The 18,961-nt window shown below is 43.3% G+C and overlaps 1 non-coding gene across 1 annotated transcript; it reads right to left on the reverse strand.

The window, feature by feature from the left end:
• Nucleotides 1-18,437: 18,437 nt before the first annotated feature.
• Nucleotides 18,438-18,619, reverse strand: LOC115497792 (U2 spliceosomal RNA). The gene has a single exon (XR_012051547.1). It is a non-coding gene; the product is annotated as a U2 spliceosomal RNA (small nuclear RNA).
• Nucleotides 18,620-18,961: the final 342 nt, after the last annotated feature.

Below are 18,961 nucleotides of genomic sequence, written 5' to 3' on the forward strand. Positions count from 1 at the left end.
ACAAAGATGTTCAACATAATAGGTAATGTGAATCTTTAAACAAAATCCAGTGCCATCAAAGCCAAAACACAAAAAAGCTCTTAAAAATTTTTTTTGAAAGAACAGATGGAAAAAAATTTCTTATGAGCTGTATAACAGGATCACATAAATCAGCCCAGCAGCAATGGCATATAGAACCCTTCACACATGGGCAAAAAACATAACCAGAACCAGACACAATAGTGATATGTCCAGCTCCTCAAAAAGAAGGAGAGTCAGGGTGAAAAGTGTCTTGGTAGGATGGGGTCAGGCAGGAAGCACAGTAGTTATAGTGGTGTTTTATCTCCATAAAGCTGGACTTTGGAAGATACAGGAAAGCATAATTTCAATACATTTTTTCAACTGCTTAGTTTAAAATATATAATTGAGCTCTTAACCAGTCCTTTTTATGTGTGGTGGAAAGAAGGGGATAATCAAGCTGTCCAGAAAATGAAGCAAATCTTCAGAGTCCAATATTTTCTCCTGTGTGTTTCAGTGTTATTCTGCCACTAGATGTCCTGCTGACCTCACAGAGAAGGGGATGAGCTGCTTTCCTTGATGAACAGCACAGACCAAGGTGGAAATCAAGCTGTGGCAAAACCTGCTTGTAACTTTTAATTCCTTATGGATTGTTTCTGTTTAATAATACTTCTTAACACAAAGAGTCAATGAGAACCTTCTCATCTGCCTCCTTTTTTTAAGTGTCACAGTGGGAATAAGACTCTTGCTGTCATCCATTGCTGATCCTATTTTGAAGCACTTGTTTTCTACTTTAATATTTTAATTATCTTCCATAGCCCATCTCCCTGGTGGTGTCTTTGCTCATTTTGCGGGGATTTTCTCCTTGGATCTCATATGCATGGTTGCTGAAGACTAAGAGCAGCTCACCACTCTGTCTTTCCATTCATTCTCAGCAAAACTGAGAATCTTTCAACACCAAATGACACCTTCCCAATCTCAGTATGTTTCCCACGACAGTTCAGGACAGCGTCCAAATGCAAGGAAATTCCAGGGATGCTCAGAAGCCTATTGCAGGGGAGAACTTGGAAGAAAATATCAGAGTTCATGTTTTAACAGACTTTCCTCAAGACAATGGTGAGTGTTTTCTCCCCTTTCCATTAAATATCTCTGTATCTCAGTAGCAATTATCAGAAAGGAAGTGCTATACAGGATAGGTGGGGCTTTCACAAACAACTGTATGATACAAATTCTAGGACTGACAAAAATGGTCAACATATCTTCTGAACAAATATGACAGCACACTCAGCCTGAGGGTAATAGCAATAGCTGCTGGACTAGAAGGTGGGATCCAGAGCTTAGGCTGGTCCCCAAGCCTGATATGGCATCTGAAATAACAGATCGGAGAATGGGAGGATGTGTGGATGTCTCCTCTCTGTACGTGTTCCTGCTAAGGGAAAAACTGTACCTAAAACTAATGTGTGTTTGAGTGCAAATCCTTTTTCTGCCTTTCACATTTATTCTCTTTGCCTTCTTTATTATGACTTGGTCAGTGGCAAAACTTGGCATAGGACTGAGCACTGTTCTGAATTGCAAAGGAATACTTTCCCACTCTGTGGCTGAGGTAATGCACTGAACATCTCCACTCCTCAGTTTCACCACCTGAAAGCAGAGCAATAGTGACCCAAAGAGCTTGTGACATTGAAATGTCACAAGTCCCAGGGGACAGAGATGACACTGTGCTGCATGATCTCCTGTGGCTCACCAAGTAAGGTGTTATGTGCAAATTGTGCTGCAGCATTGAGACTATTTCCAGTAATCAAACAGTCAAACATCATACAAACCCCTCGAATCTCTGATTTTATCCACAGAATTGAATGGCTTTATCTGTGTTTTTTCCTAGAAAACTGATAATGCCATTAGCACTTAAGAGGAGTTTCATGGGGATTTTTCCTTTATTTGAAGTCTGGTTGAGTCTAGCTTAATTATCTAATTTGATCTAGTTCACCATCCAGCTCACTGACTTTCATTTAGTGGTTCTTATAAGATGCTCCAAAGCCTGTGGTACCTGGTCTTGTTTGATCATAGATAGAGACAGGATGTTACAGCCACAGGCACAAAGACACTGAATCAGTTCATTGCTTCATTAAATTAGAGCAAAGAGCTGGAACTCAAATGGGAATGTGACACACTTTTTCTAGTTTACAAATGGCTTCTCAAATATCCTGAAACAGGTTCCTTTGGTGGTATTTCAGTTGTTTTGCCAACCAGTTCCTCCTTTGCTTTGTGAAGAGTTTGTACTCAGGGACAGCTACATTTATGCTTTGTAAGTGTTCTGTTCACATTTTCTGTATTGTATTTGGGTCAAATACAGAGATGAGACTTCCATACTGCAAGTAACCCACTCTTCTGATAAATTGACTTGATCTGAAGAACTTACCTGGTGATTCCTGGGATAGCATTTCCAAACAAAGCAAGTAAAATCTCTTTCCCAAAGCTGAATTTTGCTTCTGTAAGAGCAGCCATCACCCCCAGGCAGCTGGAATGTGACATCAGAGCCCAGCATTCAGCTCCCAGTGAACAGCAGTGCTCATTTAGCCTGGCAAGTACCAGGAGATAAAGAGAGACCCCCAACATCAGACAGATGGGAGCTGCAGGAGCAAGTGCAGAGGAAGCTATGAAGGTGCTCCAAGGGCTGGAGACAGGTTGGGAGGGCTGGGGATGTTGAGCCTGGAGAAGAGAAGGCTCCAGGGAGAGCTTAGAGTCCCTGCCAAGGCCTAAAGGGGCTCCAGGAGAGCTGGAGAGGGACTTTGGACAAGGCCCTGGAGGGACAGGACAAGAGGCAATGGCTTCCCACTACCAGAGAGCAGGGTTAGGTGGGATATGGTGAAGAAATGCCTGACTGCAAAAGTGGTGAGGTCCTGGCGTAGGTTTCCCAGAGAAGCTGTGGCTTGTCCCATCCCTGGAAGTGTTCAAGGCCAGGTTGGCATCTTGGTTTGAAGATAAATTTAGGAGAAAAGCACTCTGAAATGAATGTTTATTCACTAAATAAAGCTGCTACAGTGAATAAAGCTGCTACAGTTTTCCTCAGAGGCGGCTGTGAAGGTGCTTCTCAGTGAACATGAGAAGCATGTTCATGCTATGAACACCCACCTTTGGACCCTGGCTTTGGGAGCCATGAGGTGGCGCAGTTACCCTGGATGTCAGATCACAGCTAGCTACACACTGGTTACATATCTTCCCAAAATATGTGTCCACTCCCCAGCTGCATAACTACAACCACATGTTAAGGAGCTGCTGCTTTATACATGGTTTAGCTGAATCACCTAACCCCTCTTATGTTTTGCCTTCCAGGGGGTCAGTGAGGTGCTGTGGGAGAAGAAAATGCAGTCAAGCATGTTGTGGTCTCATGTTAGCAAGTGTGCCCCTTGCAGGGATCCCCTTCCTCTACTTTTCTTAAATAGGACTTAAAAAATAAACTAACTCCAAATGCATTTCATGCCTCCTCCCCAGGAAAGCACTTCAAGGATATTGCTTGTTTTATTAGTGAGGCAGCAGGATGCAAACTAACAGATACAGACCATGTGGCAGAAGATGGTGGTGGTGGCTACCCTCCCTCTGCATGCCCCATCTCCACTAGTGGGAAGAAAATTTGGAGAGCTGTTTGCTGCTTCTGAGTAGTGTTCTTTCCTCTCTGTCATTGGGTCTCTTTTGGGCTTGCAAAGGTGTGGTAGGTCCAAGGTCCTGGCTGACTTCCAGGGAAGGGGAATGCACTGAATATTCTCAGGTTCCTCCTTGGTTTGAAGTGGAGCTGTTTTTTTTCTTGCTTCTTCTCCCCAGTGATCGCAATGCTTTGCTGTGTTCTCACAGACTGCCCCAGAGGGGGTGCATTCCAGTGGAAAATCTGCATCTGCTCATGAACAGGGACACTGCACATGCAGAGAGGACAGCTTGAACCCTGTGTTTCACATGAGCCCCATTTTTAATCCCATCCATCCTGGGATTAAAAATACTTCGGGATACAAAGAGCATTTCTACCCTGGGATGCCATATTTGCTCACGCAATGGCTGCAACTCCACTCAGCCTAGAGCTCACCTTCCTGTGGTGAAGCTGAGGTGGATGGATCCTCTCCTACTCCTGGCAGTCAGCATGGCCATGATATTACATGGACAGGTGCTGTGTGGGGCCATGCAAGCACTATGTATAAAAACCACTCTACCAGGAAGTTGTGGTATTCTTTCCCTAGAGCATCACAGATCTCAGGTGTGATATAATCTGAAATTACCCTCCTGCCTCACAGGCATGTTTTGCTTTGTCTATAAAAGTCCTTCCAGTATTGTCGGATGCTGATTCTTATCACCTGTACACTTGAGAGATCAAAAGAGCCTTGAAAAGCACCTCCAAACTCTGCCATGAGTGCCCTGCAGCCTGCCTGTTCTGGCCACATTCCAGCACAGGAGAGGAGCTCCACTCTCCTCTGAAAGTACCACACCATAACCATCTCCTCTCCTGGCCAAAGCTGCAGATCTCCAGAATGTGACACAGGTCGCTGCTGCCCATAACAACCAGTGGGTGCAGACACTGCCCTTGGCTCCGAGTGCCCCATGCAGAGCAAGGACCACAGGGGCTGTTTGTCTGGGCGTGTCTGTCTCTGCTGAAGTGCTTTGCAGTTGCCTTCCAAGCTCAGTACAGTGGTCACCATAGCTCATCTCAAGCAGCACCAGTTTTTTGGCAAGGGTTAGACCAGAAGAGTCCTTTCATGACACTTCTTCACCTGACAATCACTGCACTGAGGCCACCATCTAAGCCATGAACCTAGCATTCCTCTGGGCACCTCAGAAGTCCAACTAAATCCGTGATTTAGGGAGACCTAAATCTCCCTTCAGAGGTGCCTTCCTCCACTCATTAGGTGCCCAGAGCTTCTGAAAGAACATGCTTCAAGGTGCAGTTAATTGTATTTAATGTTTTCTTCACCTTCCAAAATTGCTTCCCACCTTCCCTCAGCAATTCCTATGATGCTGGTTCCAGGATCAGTTACCCAAAACCTAGCAGGTCTTCCACTTGGGTGTGCTGAGATGTGGAGATATCATGCCTCCAGTCTCCTGTTTCATCTCTGGTCTTGAGACAGGGCATTGGGATCAAAGATGGGGGCAACTGCTACAGCAGGAACCTGACCCCCCTTGACACTGGATGCCACTGGCTGGGGTGCACTCAACCTGCCCACAGCACCCTTGGTGCCCGACTCAGGCACCACATCTGCTTTTGCTATCAGCTCCTGGCTGTGAGATGAGCCCTGCAAACCTACACATTCCTCCTTGCTTACACATCATAAGCTTTATTTGTTTTAATCAAAGGAGGCCCTGATAATTATTAACATATTTAATTATTTTTACTCTGAGTCACTCAGCTCAGGCATGGAGTGATTACAAGGATTGTCTTTACTGCACAGACCCAGCCCTGGAGCATTTGCACCACCAAGTAATGACTCTTTGCAGACAGAGCTCCCATTGATGCGGGTCTCACAGCATGACTTTCCTTCCAGTTTAAGCTGCTTTTTGCTTTGCTCAGAAGTGCTGGCCTTCACAGGAGTAAAACTGGGCACATTCAGACAATTTTCAGGGCTAAGACTTTGTATGCTGAGGTTGCTGACTCTGGGACAGCACTGGCAGGGAATGATACTCATCTGAGCTTTGCTCCAGCCCTGCACCTCAGGAGGGGTGTTAGTCCACCTGCACTCCTCAGAAACTGCATCACCCCATCCAGGACCTCCCCTCCCAGCCTTGCAGTGACTTGCATGGCCTCCCACCAGCAATGACAGCAGACTGCAATAGGTGGTCTTTGAGGAGACTCATAACTCTGCAACTCTGCACTTCCACGTGATTTATGACGTTCTCCAGCCTGGGCTGGCCCATAAACTGCAATCATTCCTAACCTCAGTGGTTCACAGTGAGGCTACCTGGAACTGTCTGTGTGATTTCCTCCTTTGTTGTCCATCAGGGCTTTGGAAGGAGGTGCTGCCCTTGGAAAATGCTCACCATCTGTTTGGAAGGTCTGGGCAGTTTGGATGGGGACCAGACCCATGTTTCTGGGGTGCCTTTGCATTGGGATACATCGAAACCATCCCGAGTGAGTTGGTTCCTGCTGACTCCTGCGTGACCTGAGACTTTGTCTCTAAAATACAGCAGGGCACTGTGATCATGGATTTGCATTTGGACAACGCTCTTGGACACATGGTATGACTCTTTGGGATGGTGCTATGCAGGGCTGGGAGTTGGACTTGATGATCCTTGTCACCCTCTTCCAACTCAGTTTATTCTGTGATCTGGGATTCTGTGATCCCAGGGGACTGCCTTGGTGCTGAGCATTCAGGAGAATTATTGTGGCTTGTGAACAATAATTACTTTAATTCTCTGTCCCACCAGTGAGGTGAGATTGTATTAGCCGAATATGTAGGTACAAGGAAATTGTGGAGGGTCTCAAGGATGCACAGAGGAAGCCTTGGCAGGGCTGGAAATTGAGCAAAAAACTGCAGATTCATACGGAAGATGCTGGCCCTTGCTGAAATACAGAACTTCTTTTGTCTTGGCTGATTTTACTGAAACAGAGATGTGTCCTGGCATATAAAGGCTTGTACCTATCAAAGTCAGTTTCTAATCTTGATCAGGAACTTGCATGGGCAGTGACCACCCCAAAGTCCTTGTATTTTTGGTGTCATTTCATTGCTCTAAAATTTTTGTGTATGTCTTGAAGCAGTCCCCAAAAGCCACATGGCCACAAGCTGTGCATGAGACCCTGTAAACATGAGGTGCAGGGGAGGGGGCAGAACATGTGCTTGGAGCCGATTTTAGCTCCTCCACCCTGGCCCCTGGGATGGCCATGTAGCACTTCTTGGGTTATTTTGATCCAGATGGGCTGCCTGAGCTAATTCCCAGCTTCCAGGAGTGACTGTTTTGGCAAAATGAAATCAAAGAACACGAGGGGTGGCTCTCTCAATGCTGCTGCTGCTGAGACCTGTACCAACACTGCACATCCTCCACCCGCCACTGCTCTCCTTCCCCTCCACAAACAACCAGACAAAGCTCCTTTATTGCACAGCCAGAGCAGGGAGGGGGAAAAAACAGAGCAATTAAAACCGAGACTACATTAAGGCAGAGAAAACCACAAAAATCAGTGCCTGCAATCTCAGCAGTGCTAAACCTATCTGCTGACTTCCCTTCTGAAAACAATCTTGACCCCACCCGGGTGGGAAAACGCCTGTAGTTGTAACCACCCCGCCACAAAAACACTAAAGGAGGTATTTGTCTGAGCATTTGATTGCAGAGCTTGGCACTCAATTCATTTCCTTCTACAAAATAAGAAAGCCAAGATGCTTCAGGTAACAGGGTTAACAGTCAGGCCAAGAAGTCTGGGAGTTTCACTTCCTACGAGTTTTGGCACAGTAGCTACCTCACACACGATTAATTACCTCAGCACCAGATTATAGTTGCAGGCTCCAATAGAAGTGAAAATAGGAACCAATTAAATTAATCTATATTTACTTTGTAATCATATTTTCCTTTGGTAATTCTTTGCTTTAATTTGACAGATTGAATTCCAGCATTTTGTTTTTATTAAGCAATACAACCCTAAAACCAGAGGATGAAATCCAAACCTGTAAAGCTAAGAAATCCCTCTCTTTCATGTTCAAAACCGTGTATTACAAGCAGTTTAAAAAAAAACCAAAACAGAATGTATGCACATATCCGGACTAATAAAATCATAACATGAAATATGTGGTAAAGTACCGGCATGTCTTGCTGGAAGTACACGAGCATGAGCTGGGTTGGAGCTGGTGGTTGACAGAATGTTCACACCAGAGCTTGAAACTGAGGTAGACTTTGGTATCACAATGGGCAGGCTCACAAAACAGCTTGCATGGGAGAGAGCCATGGTTTAATGTCATCTGCTGTCAAGGAACTGGCTTCCCTGTTTATGCCGTTATATTTTGGCATAAATCAGAAATGGTTAAATACCTTTGTGTTCCAGTAACAATGTCTGCTTCTTTTTCACGCAGTTTGGATGTTTCTACAGCACGTACATCTAGGAAGAGCTGAAGAGCTGAAGGCCTTTGTGTCTTTTGTGAGCTCCATACACAGTGACTCAGAATGCAGAAAATGCTTCTGTCCCAAACTCACACGGGGAGCCGATAAGGAGCTGTAGTAGGAACCTTGGAGCAACAAACTGGGAAGGCAGGGATGAGCAAGGACCCAGAGTGGTAGAGGAGATGTATCAGAAATTTGTCAGGCAGCAGCCCAGCTCTGGAGCAGGGCAAGGGAAAGGTTCCCTGGAAGGAGAAAAGGCTTTCCCCTGAGGCACCCCAGCAGATGGTAGAAATCCTGCTTTTTAGTGAGGTAGGGTATTAATAAGATGTGCAGCCAGATGCCCTCCTCCCCTGAGTTTGGCAACTCCTTTTCTCTCCCTTCAGTACCTGGTAGTTATTGTTCCTTAGCAACAAAAATGGGCAGAAATTTCCAAGGAGAAAAGAAAAACAGAAGGAAAAACCTTAACCTCCAACAACAACAATAAATGCAGCAGAGCTAGGGATGCCCAAGATGATAGTGTTATAAATGAATGTTCCAATTTATTAATTAAAGAAAATTTATTAAATGGTCCAAATGTAAATTTAGAGAATAACAGCGAAAAGCCACTATCAAAAAAAACCCAAAAAACCCAAAAAAGTGCCTGGGCTTGGCACTGGGTGAGACACAGGTTTGACTGCTGCAGCAGAGGGTCTCCTGTGCTCCACACTGACTGTCTTGCCTGACTGATTTTTATACGGTTTTTCTTGCCCAAGGCAGAGTCCCTTTTCTTCCTTTTTGGACTGCACGTATTCATGTGGAGTTCTTTTCTCTGTGTCAAGTGGAACAAAACATGTCTGGAGAGTGATGAACATCCATGATCGAGTTCCTGGAATTTGGTATTGAGATGTATCTCCCTGGTGGCTCTGGATATCTCAATTTCGGATATTTATCGTTTCTTCATTGTCTGGGTGCCCTGGACCACCTTGATGGATGATCCATCTCCGGGCTGGCCATGTTCATTTGCCTGTGAATGAAGTCCTCCCTTTCTTCTCCAGATGTTTTCGACTTGTGTTGCAATCCCCATTGCTGGCTTGTGCATTTTAAAAACTTTTTATAAGAGTATATCTTAACTGTACATAACTATAAAATATATAACAAATTTATTTGCACAAATTATCACATACACATGTAACAATAGTGTGGCTCTGTGACTTAGAGATCAGGAGAGAAATTTATTTGCACTGATAATGGTGGCCTGGACATGTGCAAGATGGAAGCAAATATATGTCCTCATGGACTGTCAGTGTTACTTCATGAGGAGGAGCTGGGCAGAAGCCTCTGCCTTCCTCTGAGCTGACAAGAATGGGGGGAAAATGGGCAAAACTTGCCTCTATTTTCCTGATGGGTGAAAAGAAGCTCACTAAAGTTGCCAAAGACTTCTTGCAGACACTTTAATAGCTTTAGAAAGCCATTGAGTTTCTTTTGGGCTCTGAAAATCTATTTCCAATGTTGCTGCTTTGTCACCCTAGCATAGTGTGTAAATTTTATAGCCATAGAATTGCTACTCAATTTTCACCCTCTCAATGGTGATTTATGGATTCTGTAATAAAGCTTAAACCCTCTTCCTCTCCTTGTTAGTGCTGTTTTACACACTTCACATAGATCAGTGCCACAGCACTTGGAAGAGTTTGTTGGCCAAAGTCCCATAAAATACAAATTTCTCTTCATTTTGCATCTCCCATGCTTTAAATCAGGGAGATGTGTGGCAATCTCATCTCAGCAGACCCACAAACAGAAAGTGGAGAAGGAGGAAAAAAAAAGGATCTGCAGGACACCATAAAGACATTTCTCTGGTATCCTAGTGAGACAACATCAGGCTGTCACAGTGTGCTGGATAGGTCCTTGATTTCTTTGCCCACGCAAAGATATGTTGCTCACTTAACAGAATACTTGGGAGGATAGAGATAAAATCATACAATCATAGACTATCCTCTGTTGGAAGGAATCCACAAGGATCATTGAGTCCACCTCCTGGCCCTGAGCAAGACACCCAAGAATCACAACACATGCATTTGTTTGTTGCTGAGCTCTTGCAGGTCAGGAATATTGTTTGCTCCAAAAAACCTCCCAAACCAAGGAGACAAAACCACTGTTAAGTGAAAGACATGCTGCATCTTTGCAGTCTAGACTTCCCCTGACCTATTTGAGCTGATTTCCCTTTCTGACTAATAGCTTTCCCTTTTAGGGCTCTGCTTGCTTTCTGGTGGTGACTGTGATGAAGAAGCTCCTGGGAATGATCTCTCTGACATTAGCTGCTGTATTTCCACAGGGTTGGGCTGTAGATGGGGTCAGATACAGAAATCCAGAGCTGGGCCTTGAGCAAAAGGCACCAATATTGATCTGTGTATCCCATGATCCATCTGATGGTGACCTGTGATGGAGGAAGCTGTTGTGGGTGGTCAGTGTCCAGAATCTAGAGGAAGGCTCCAGTACGTGGTTCCTCACCCACAATGAGCCATTTTACTGATTTACCACCACACCCCAAGAGCCATTGTTATATTTGACTTATTCTTCCACCAGATGTAGGTTTTCCGTTTTAAAGCAGAACTTAAAAATGAAAACTATGCAAGGAGTGATTTACAGTCTGTGTTACCACTGGGCTGAGAAGTGAGGGCCTGAAGAGCTGAACTTAGTCTCCACAAATACTCCACTTCTGCTTTTCACCTTCCATGAGCTCCATCAGATTGATTGTGCATAGCCTCTGTGCACTCTTTCCTACTGCAGTTGAATTTGGACATCCTTTAGAGCAGGAGATCTAGCCAGGCTGTGCCAGAATACCTCCAGAAGTGAAACTCTATGAGCCATCATTGCTGGGACATGCTCAGCAAACCATGAGAATATCACATTATCATATCTGTGCCCTCAACCCTTCTCCATCCTTATTGGAAACCTCTTGTGAGCCTTGAATGAGCTTCTTCCTCTGTCTCCCTTTGAAAACTAATTTCTGACTTAATAATTTTAGGAGAGGAGATGTCCTTATTGAAACACATGAAACTTTAACACTGTCAAATGTCCCCACCAGACAGAGAAATTAAACTGCTGGGTTGTTTCAATTCTCATCTCTTCACCCCTCACCCTTTTCCCTCATGTGCATTGACCGCATCAATAAAAGTCTATTTTGTAAGTTGTCCAAGATATTATTATGTCAACATATTTTGAAAAGCCCCTGAAAAAAGTGAAAAGTCACAGAAAGATTCAAAAGCTTAGAAAAAACCAAATCTCATGGTAGATCTTCACCTGCTTCACTTACCAAGGAAAGGGCAAGAGGAGGTTCAGAAAGGGTGGAAGTTTGTTCTCAGGAGAAAAGAGCCAGAGGCAACAGAGCCTTGTAGTCTATCAGAGGTCCAAGGCTGGAGCCCAAAAGCAGACACATATCATCTCAAAAAGAGCTTTAACAGTGGGAATGATTAGGTGTTGAAACAAAATACCAATGAAAGTAGTAGAGTGTTGCTCCTCAGATACTTTCAAATTGTGAGCAAATGCCTGTTGGAACAGAGGTTTCAGCCAAGCACAAGTTATTGCGTTCCTTATTGGGGTATGCAATTTTATAGGCCATATTATATAGAGCTCAGACTAGATGATCTTATGGCCCACTATGACTTTAAAATCTAAGAAATAGGTAGTTCTGGATCAAAAGGAGCCAGGTTTCCTCTGGATTTGTATTTTGAGGCTGACTAACTGCTGCCTAAGAAGACACACAGTCCAATTGAAGGCTTTCTTATTTTATAGCTGTGCTTTTAAAAAAGCAGACTCTACTTTCAAGTTGTATTTGTCTGGCTTCAAATGTGGTTATGGGTCTGCCTCTCTGCTTGACTGACTAGAAAACCTTTGCTCTCAGGAGGGTACCAAACAAAACTTTTTTGGCCTCTAATCTCCTGCAAGAGTAGTTGGGCTTGGCCAGCAGAGTCAGATGCTGTTAGAGTAGGAGTAGACAGACATGAGCACAAACATTCTCACAGTCTGATAGAGAGAAGTTTGCAGTAGCTTCCTTCCTCCAGACTAAAAACAGAGGATTATAAAAGTTAACATTAAAGGAAATTTTTTCTCTTCAGATGGAGGCTGATATGTTTGAATACATTCTTTGTCAAAGCAGTTGCCTCTGATAGCAATCACACAACCCTGAAGATCTTGTCTGTTAGGGTTATATACTAAATATTCGTGTTAGCCTGACTTTATTTATTCTTGGCTTTGTAAAATAAAAGAGCCAATCAGTGCAGAAATCTGGTCTCTACTCCATTTTCATGACAGGTTGGCAGCTCACCCCCTTTAATAAAAGCTAAAGTGTAATTCATTGCCCACCTCATCTAACCGAGTTAGCATTCAATTAAGAGCATTTCTGGGCTGTATTTTAGGAGTTAGTGTCTGTCAAGATTTTACCTTGCTTTAAACCCTTCCTGTCTCTGTGTCATGCTGTGTGGAAAACCTTCACTCTTTGAAGGAATCCATCTCCTGTATCTTTTGCCCCACACCCTCCCCAGACACCAGGGTGAGCTGATTTTTGTTAGGCAGCAGTAACAACTTGTCAGGATGCCAAGTTCAAAGCTTCTAACCTACTGCCAGTGTGAAGCCCAAGAGTGAGGTCAGGACTAATCTCAGACTTCTGACCTTTCAGTCACATCTACCATTACTAGATCAGAGAGCAAAAGTAGAAGAGCTTATTTTGAAAGGTTTTAGATTTCAGGTGAGGTCAACAAAAGATTTGCCCAGATGGAAGAAATCAAGAGGATAATATGGCACATATTAGAGGAGATGAAAGGCATTGTGTAAAACAATCTCCTCCTTAGCCTAGAAAGGAAAGTCTAACTACCAGGGTAATCTTCTAGTAATGGCAAGTAAGCCCAAACAGTCAGAAAATGTAGCAGAAATCAGGCACTGTCCTGGAAAAAGCAATACAAGCTTAGAAATTCAGAGTGACAGGATTTATAAAATCTGCCAAATAGAGTACGCTCCAGTCTCTTAAACTAGTGGGACTTAGGTGTCTTGGTACTTTTGAGAATCCTGTGGGGCATCCTTTTGCATTTTAAGCAGTGTGAATATCTTGGTAACCCCACTGTGGGAGCTTGATTTGGCACATTTTGAAAAATATTGAAAAATAAGTGTCATGTGGAAATTAGAAATATTTAGGCACTTCACCCAGAAGAACCACACAGAAAGACATTTATTATCCAGCCCACTTCAGCTCAATAGACATCAACAGAACTGGTATCACCATGCCATTTTACAGATATGTGTTCCCAGCTATTCTGGGAGCCTGTAATGGGATTGGAAATTAAAACCAGATTTCCTGACTACCAGCTCTGAGCCATTTATTAAATGGAAAAAGCATCAAAAAATAGATTTCAGTTTCTGAAACCTTTTGGGAAAATGACAGGATTTTTTGTGAAATCAATTTTTCTTTAGCGGAAAGAAGGGAAACCCCATAGAGATGTGACTGCAGTCCCTCCAGGTTTCTTGTATATTCTCTCTTGCAGTTTTTCTTACTCAGTGATGATGCCCTGGAGGAACAGGAACACTAGTGAGTCTTTTGCTGGGGATGCACCACTTGGACAAGCAGGTGGATGTGTCAGTATTCAGGGCTGCATTTCATCTGCATCCAGGACTGCATCAGTAGAAGACCATGTCCTAGGGTAAAACGATAAATTACACAGAAATTAAGTCAATGCTGCCTTTTAAAGAATAATACAGAAGTTTTGCTAATCTGAGGTGACAGATATGTAAGCCCTGGTAGACACACAGATCTCGTGGGCACTTGGAGGGAAATCCAGCCCCAAAAGGTATTTGTTGCTCTGTCCAATTCGCTCTGAAAGGTCTTGTACAAGAGACCACATTTTCCATTCCTTGGACATTTTTATTAGTGTTTTGGATAAAGAAAAATAACAGAAGATGCTGCTGTCAATCTCTGTGCACAGGATTTTATCCAGGTTATCTGGGCTATTTTCAGCTCAGAGTGGACAACTACACCGTATGGGATTACCACATATGTGTTGCATTTATTACTATAAACATAAATGTTGTTACAAGAATAAATCAAACTAAAATTTAGACTTTTCCATGTAAGTTCAAATGTGCATTTCTCTCTTACACTTGTTATGGCCCATCTCTGGAGGAGCCACATACATTCACTTGTAAATGAGGTTTCAGCGTAGACTGAGTTTCACCTGTGTGGGGGTGACTCTTAATACAGATGTATGTTTTCTAAAAAATACTAAATATTACATATACCATATTAAAACTGGCGTGAATTACATTCACTACACATAACACTTGCAAGCAACGGGCTTACAAGCAGGTGGCAGGGAGAACTCAAGTGTCAAGCCTCTGCATAGGAGAAGTCCACGGCCAAAATTGTCTCCGCTCCCAATGGGGAAAGGACTGCCCACCCCTTCCAAATCCCCCTTCCCCACCCCACCTCCCCCCAAGCCGTTACAGTGGCATGCCAGAGCATGTTTTTTTTCTTTTGCTTCATAACTGCTGTATATTAACCTAGAAAACTCCCTTCCCCCTTTCCTGACGACGATGGGAAGAAATTCCCTGAGAAGCCTAACACACAACAGTATCAGAGCCAGCAGGGTACTTCTTTCAAGTATTTTGCGGTGTTTTTTCATGCTCGGGCTAGAAAATAAATCAAATTCTGTTCCAAGACAGAGTGAGACATGAGAAGACTGCAGACATCTCCCAGATATCACTGTGAAATCCGATTTGAGCACTGACTTCCCGTGGAGCAGCCTCCAGATAGGAGGTGTGATGCCTCTTGTGGGAGACTTGCCATCCATCAGCAAGGAGTATCACAAGTGGTTTGTGTACAGCTCCTACACTAGTCAAGGCATTCTCCTGGATAGATGAGCTCACCATGTCTCAGGCAGACGACCACTGGACTTCCAAATGAGCACGATAAACAGCATATTTTCAACTGCAATCCAAAGAACCTTCAATCTGCTGTAGAAATAAGACTATAAATTATAGTGCAAACAAGTCTTAGCTGGAAATATGCTGTATCCAAAAATAACAGCAGTAGCACATGAAAGCAAAGAAGTTGATAGGAGGGGGAGTACTAATCAAGATGTGGGTTTTTTTGACTCCCGTTTTACTCATCAGATTTAAGTTTAAGGAATATAGACAGAGTGAGGAAAGGTTTACCACTGGGGGCAGCTTGAAGTCCTGAATCATCAGGGAACAGATGGACATTCCATTGAGACATTGCTCTCTGGGCTGATCAGAGAGAGCATCTTACCAAAGACATGAACACAAATCTTTGGGGGCAATTCATTCTTTATATAACCCAAATGTGTTTGTTTTGGTTTGGTTGTGGTGTTTTTTGTTTTTTGTTTTTTGGGGTTTTTTTTTTGGTTGGTTGGGTGTTTTTTTTGTTTTTCCTTTCCTTTTTTTTTTTTTTTTTTTTTTTGCCTTACAACCTGTTACATTTCTCTGCATTTCATTCCGAATGCATGGGGAGCCATTTGCTGTAGCCTGTTTTGTCTGATTGCTCCTCTTAGAGCTTTCCCCAGTGGTGGCCCACGGTCATCTTTCTTTCAGATATGGTATTAGCTACAAAAAAGGCACATAGATGTGCCAAATTCTAATATATTACCTGAATCTATTTCTTAGCAGAAAATTATGTCCTTTGTGTATTTGGAGGGCAATATATGGACAGTTACATCTCTGTGGTATTCTTTTGCATTCAAAGTCACATCACTATTATATAACAGCAAGTGGTCTTATTCTCCCCCTGTTGCCAAGTTGTTTTTTGCCAGAATGCTGTCTGCCTTGGAAATGGCAATCATAACATTTTCAGAGACAGATGAAAGAAAAATCCTATTACAGACAATTAGTACAAGGACATAATGTAATGAAAATCCTCACGCAGGGGAAAAGCAGTGGGTGATGTTCCCACAAAGCCATGACTGAAATCTTCAGTTGTCCTTCTTTCCCCAGTTCTTTGATCACTGAAGCCATTTACAATATTATTATTTTACTTATAATTTTTGTTCATATTTGCTCAGATGAAAAGGAAGATATACAATTTCCTCCATTACTAATGTGTATCTCTGGATTGATTCTCCTCAGCAAATAATTTGAGCTCTTTTTAGAAAGACAAGCAGAAAGGCATTTAGGTTTCTGCATTGAGAAAAGAAATGTGAGGTACTGAGCTGTTCTGAATAAGCCTAGTTTGATTTAAGTAGAATAAATTTAAGAGTGGAAATTAAGACCTGGCATCTTTTTTCTTCCTGAGATGTGATTAAGTTGGAAATGATGACTATTAAAAAAGATCTGATATGATACAACAGAGATGCTGACAAAATTATGCTTTAATCATGCTGCTTATTATTATACATGGCTTTACTATCACAGGAAAAAACCCTCCTACTTATTTTACTAATTTTTCAAGTTCCAGAAAATGAACCTGTTGTTATTCAACCAGTTTCTCTTCATGGGAAACCTTGAGCACTTCAATCAATTTCCTTCAAGCACCAATTTTTAAATCTGCAAAAATACGTTTCTCTATGTCAGAGCAAAGAGCCCAACTCAAGAAAGATCACCTCCCCAGCTCCAAAAAATATTATTTTGGGAATTTTATTTTTTTTTTTTAATCCTGTAAAATGTTTAAAATTAAAGTGCTTTGGGCAATATTATTAAAAAGATCACTACAGAGATACCAGAGTGGGAAGAACTGGGAGAACTGTGTGCAATACTGCATTGTGTTAGTATCTGCCTAACTCCAGTGATGACTGGCACAATTACTCATCCCATAGCAATATGTTTGGCACAAGAACAAGGAATTCACGCTTCTGTAACCAAATGCAGCAGTGAGCAGCACAGGCATTGGGAAGGTTCATCTGAGTGGTTTTTGCTTGGCTTCACTTTGGCACCCATCTCCAGCTCCTGCTGAGCCCGCATTAAATGGTGCAAAAAATCAAACTGTTTCATACTGATTTCAAAGGAGGTGAGTTTTCACAGCTCCCTGGTCATTTCTAACAAGCTGTGTCTACAGCACATCCCTTCTGGGTCTGGCCTGCTGCTGTCAGCTCTCCTACCAAAAAGTAGTACCCCATGACTGATGATGTATAAAATGAAATATTACTATTTTTTCTTGGTTTTCCTTGCTTGATGCAAAGCCCACTGTAGGTGCCTTTGTTCTTTGCAAGAATGGAGATTAATAATTTTTATAATGAAAGGCTTCAATGACCTCCCTCTGAGATGAGCGAAGTGACTGCAGGGGGGGCTGCAGGAGTGCTGGGCAAGTGGTCTGGGTTTTTTTCTCCTTGCTATTCGCTTTTCTATTATGAAGGACAAATTTGGGACTCTGCATGGCAAATCTCATCCAGGCTGAAATCAGTGTTTTCACCTACTGCCTCTATTGAGGATCAGCATTCAGCGCTGCCACCAGGCATTTCACAGCATATTAATTAATCTGGAGATCCAATCAATACACCTCATGATCCTGACAACACTGCAGAGCCATGCTTTGGGCAATCTCATCCTGAGTGCAGCCTGACTTTTCATGCCAACACACCAAGAACCCGGACCTCCTGCAGTGCTGATGGATAATGCAGGACCCGGTAAAGCCTCTTGTGACCAAGACAACTCCCTGTGGAACCTCAGAAGGCCTTTTGTAAATGTGGTCTGCAGTTCCTGACAGCTTTCTTTCTGTTGCCTGGTTGGCCTTAGCTGATGCCCAAGGGCAAAGAATCCAGCACCAGCTTGTCAGTGAGCAGCTAAAGGTGTTATCTGTATTTGCCATGCATGTACATTACTTGGGGTCACAGAATGCTGTGGGTTGGAAGGGACTTTAGAAACCACATAATTCCAACCCCCCTGCCATAGGCAGGGATGTCTTCCACTTGAACCAGGCTGCTCCAAGCCCTGTCAAACCTGGCCTTCAACACTTACAGGAATGGGGCAGCCACAGCTTCCCTGGGCAACCTGTGCCAGGGCCTCACCAACCTCACATGGAAGAATTTCTTCCTAACATTTAATCCAAATTTACTATTTTTTAGTTTAAAACCATTTCCCCTTTTCCTATGCTCATATAAAAAATCTGCTCTCCCTCTATTATAAGCCCCCTTTGGTCACTGGAAGCTCTAAGCTCTCCCTGAAGCCTTCTCTTCTCCAAGCTGAACACCCCCAGCTCTTCCAGCCTATCTCCAGAGCAGATGTGCTCCAGCTCTTGGAGCATCTCTGTGCCCCTGCTCTGGATCTGCTCTAACATGTCCATGCCATTCTTATGTTAGCGACCACAGAGCTGGTTACAGAACTCCAGGTAGGGTCTCATGAGGGCAGAGTAAAGACAAAGATTCTTCTTTGACCTTCTGACCCACCTCTCTTTTGGTGCAACTCAAACCTATCAGTGCACCATTCCCAGAGTCACTGCAATACTGGGGCAATGCATGAGGCAGAGAGAGCAAGCTCCAGGTCCAACTCCCGTGCCCCAAAGCCTGTTTAATATAAAATCCTCTCATCAAGGACATATCAGATATTAAGCTTTTAAGATCAGATACTACACATGGCCAGCACCAGCAGCAAATCTGTCCTTTCTCTTTGCATGGCTCCTTCGAATAGATGCATGTAGATGACCCAGCTGATGACAATACTTATCATTGTCTTGTTATTTCTTAATCTGGAGCTTGTGAAAGGAAAAAACAACAGTAAAGCCACTTCAGTTCTCCTTCTGCTCATCTTTGGGACTTTTCATAAAATGTCAAGCTCTGTCCCTTGCTAGCATGGGACCAACTCATGGGGAATTTTGGATGCAAGCCAAGCAGTGTTTTGGCCTTTCTTGTCCCAGACTAAGATGCTTCCATGATAGTGACTTCAGGTGCCTGAAACCAGCCCCCCATCTCCAACAACCAGCAACACCAACTGAAGC

The sequence above is a fragment of the Taeniopygia guttata genome, chromosome 1 (genome assembly GCF_048771995.1).
Source record: "Taeniopygia guttata chromosome 1, bTaeGut7.mat, whole genome shotgun sequence".
NCBI classification, from domain to species: domain Eukaryota; kingdom Metazoa; phylum Chordata; class Aves; order Passeriformes; family Estrildidae; genus Taeniopygia; species Taeniopygia guttata.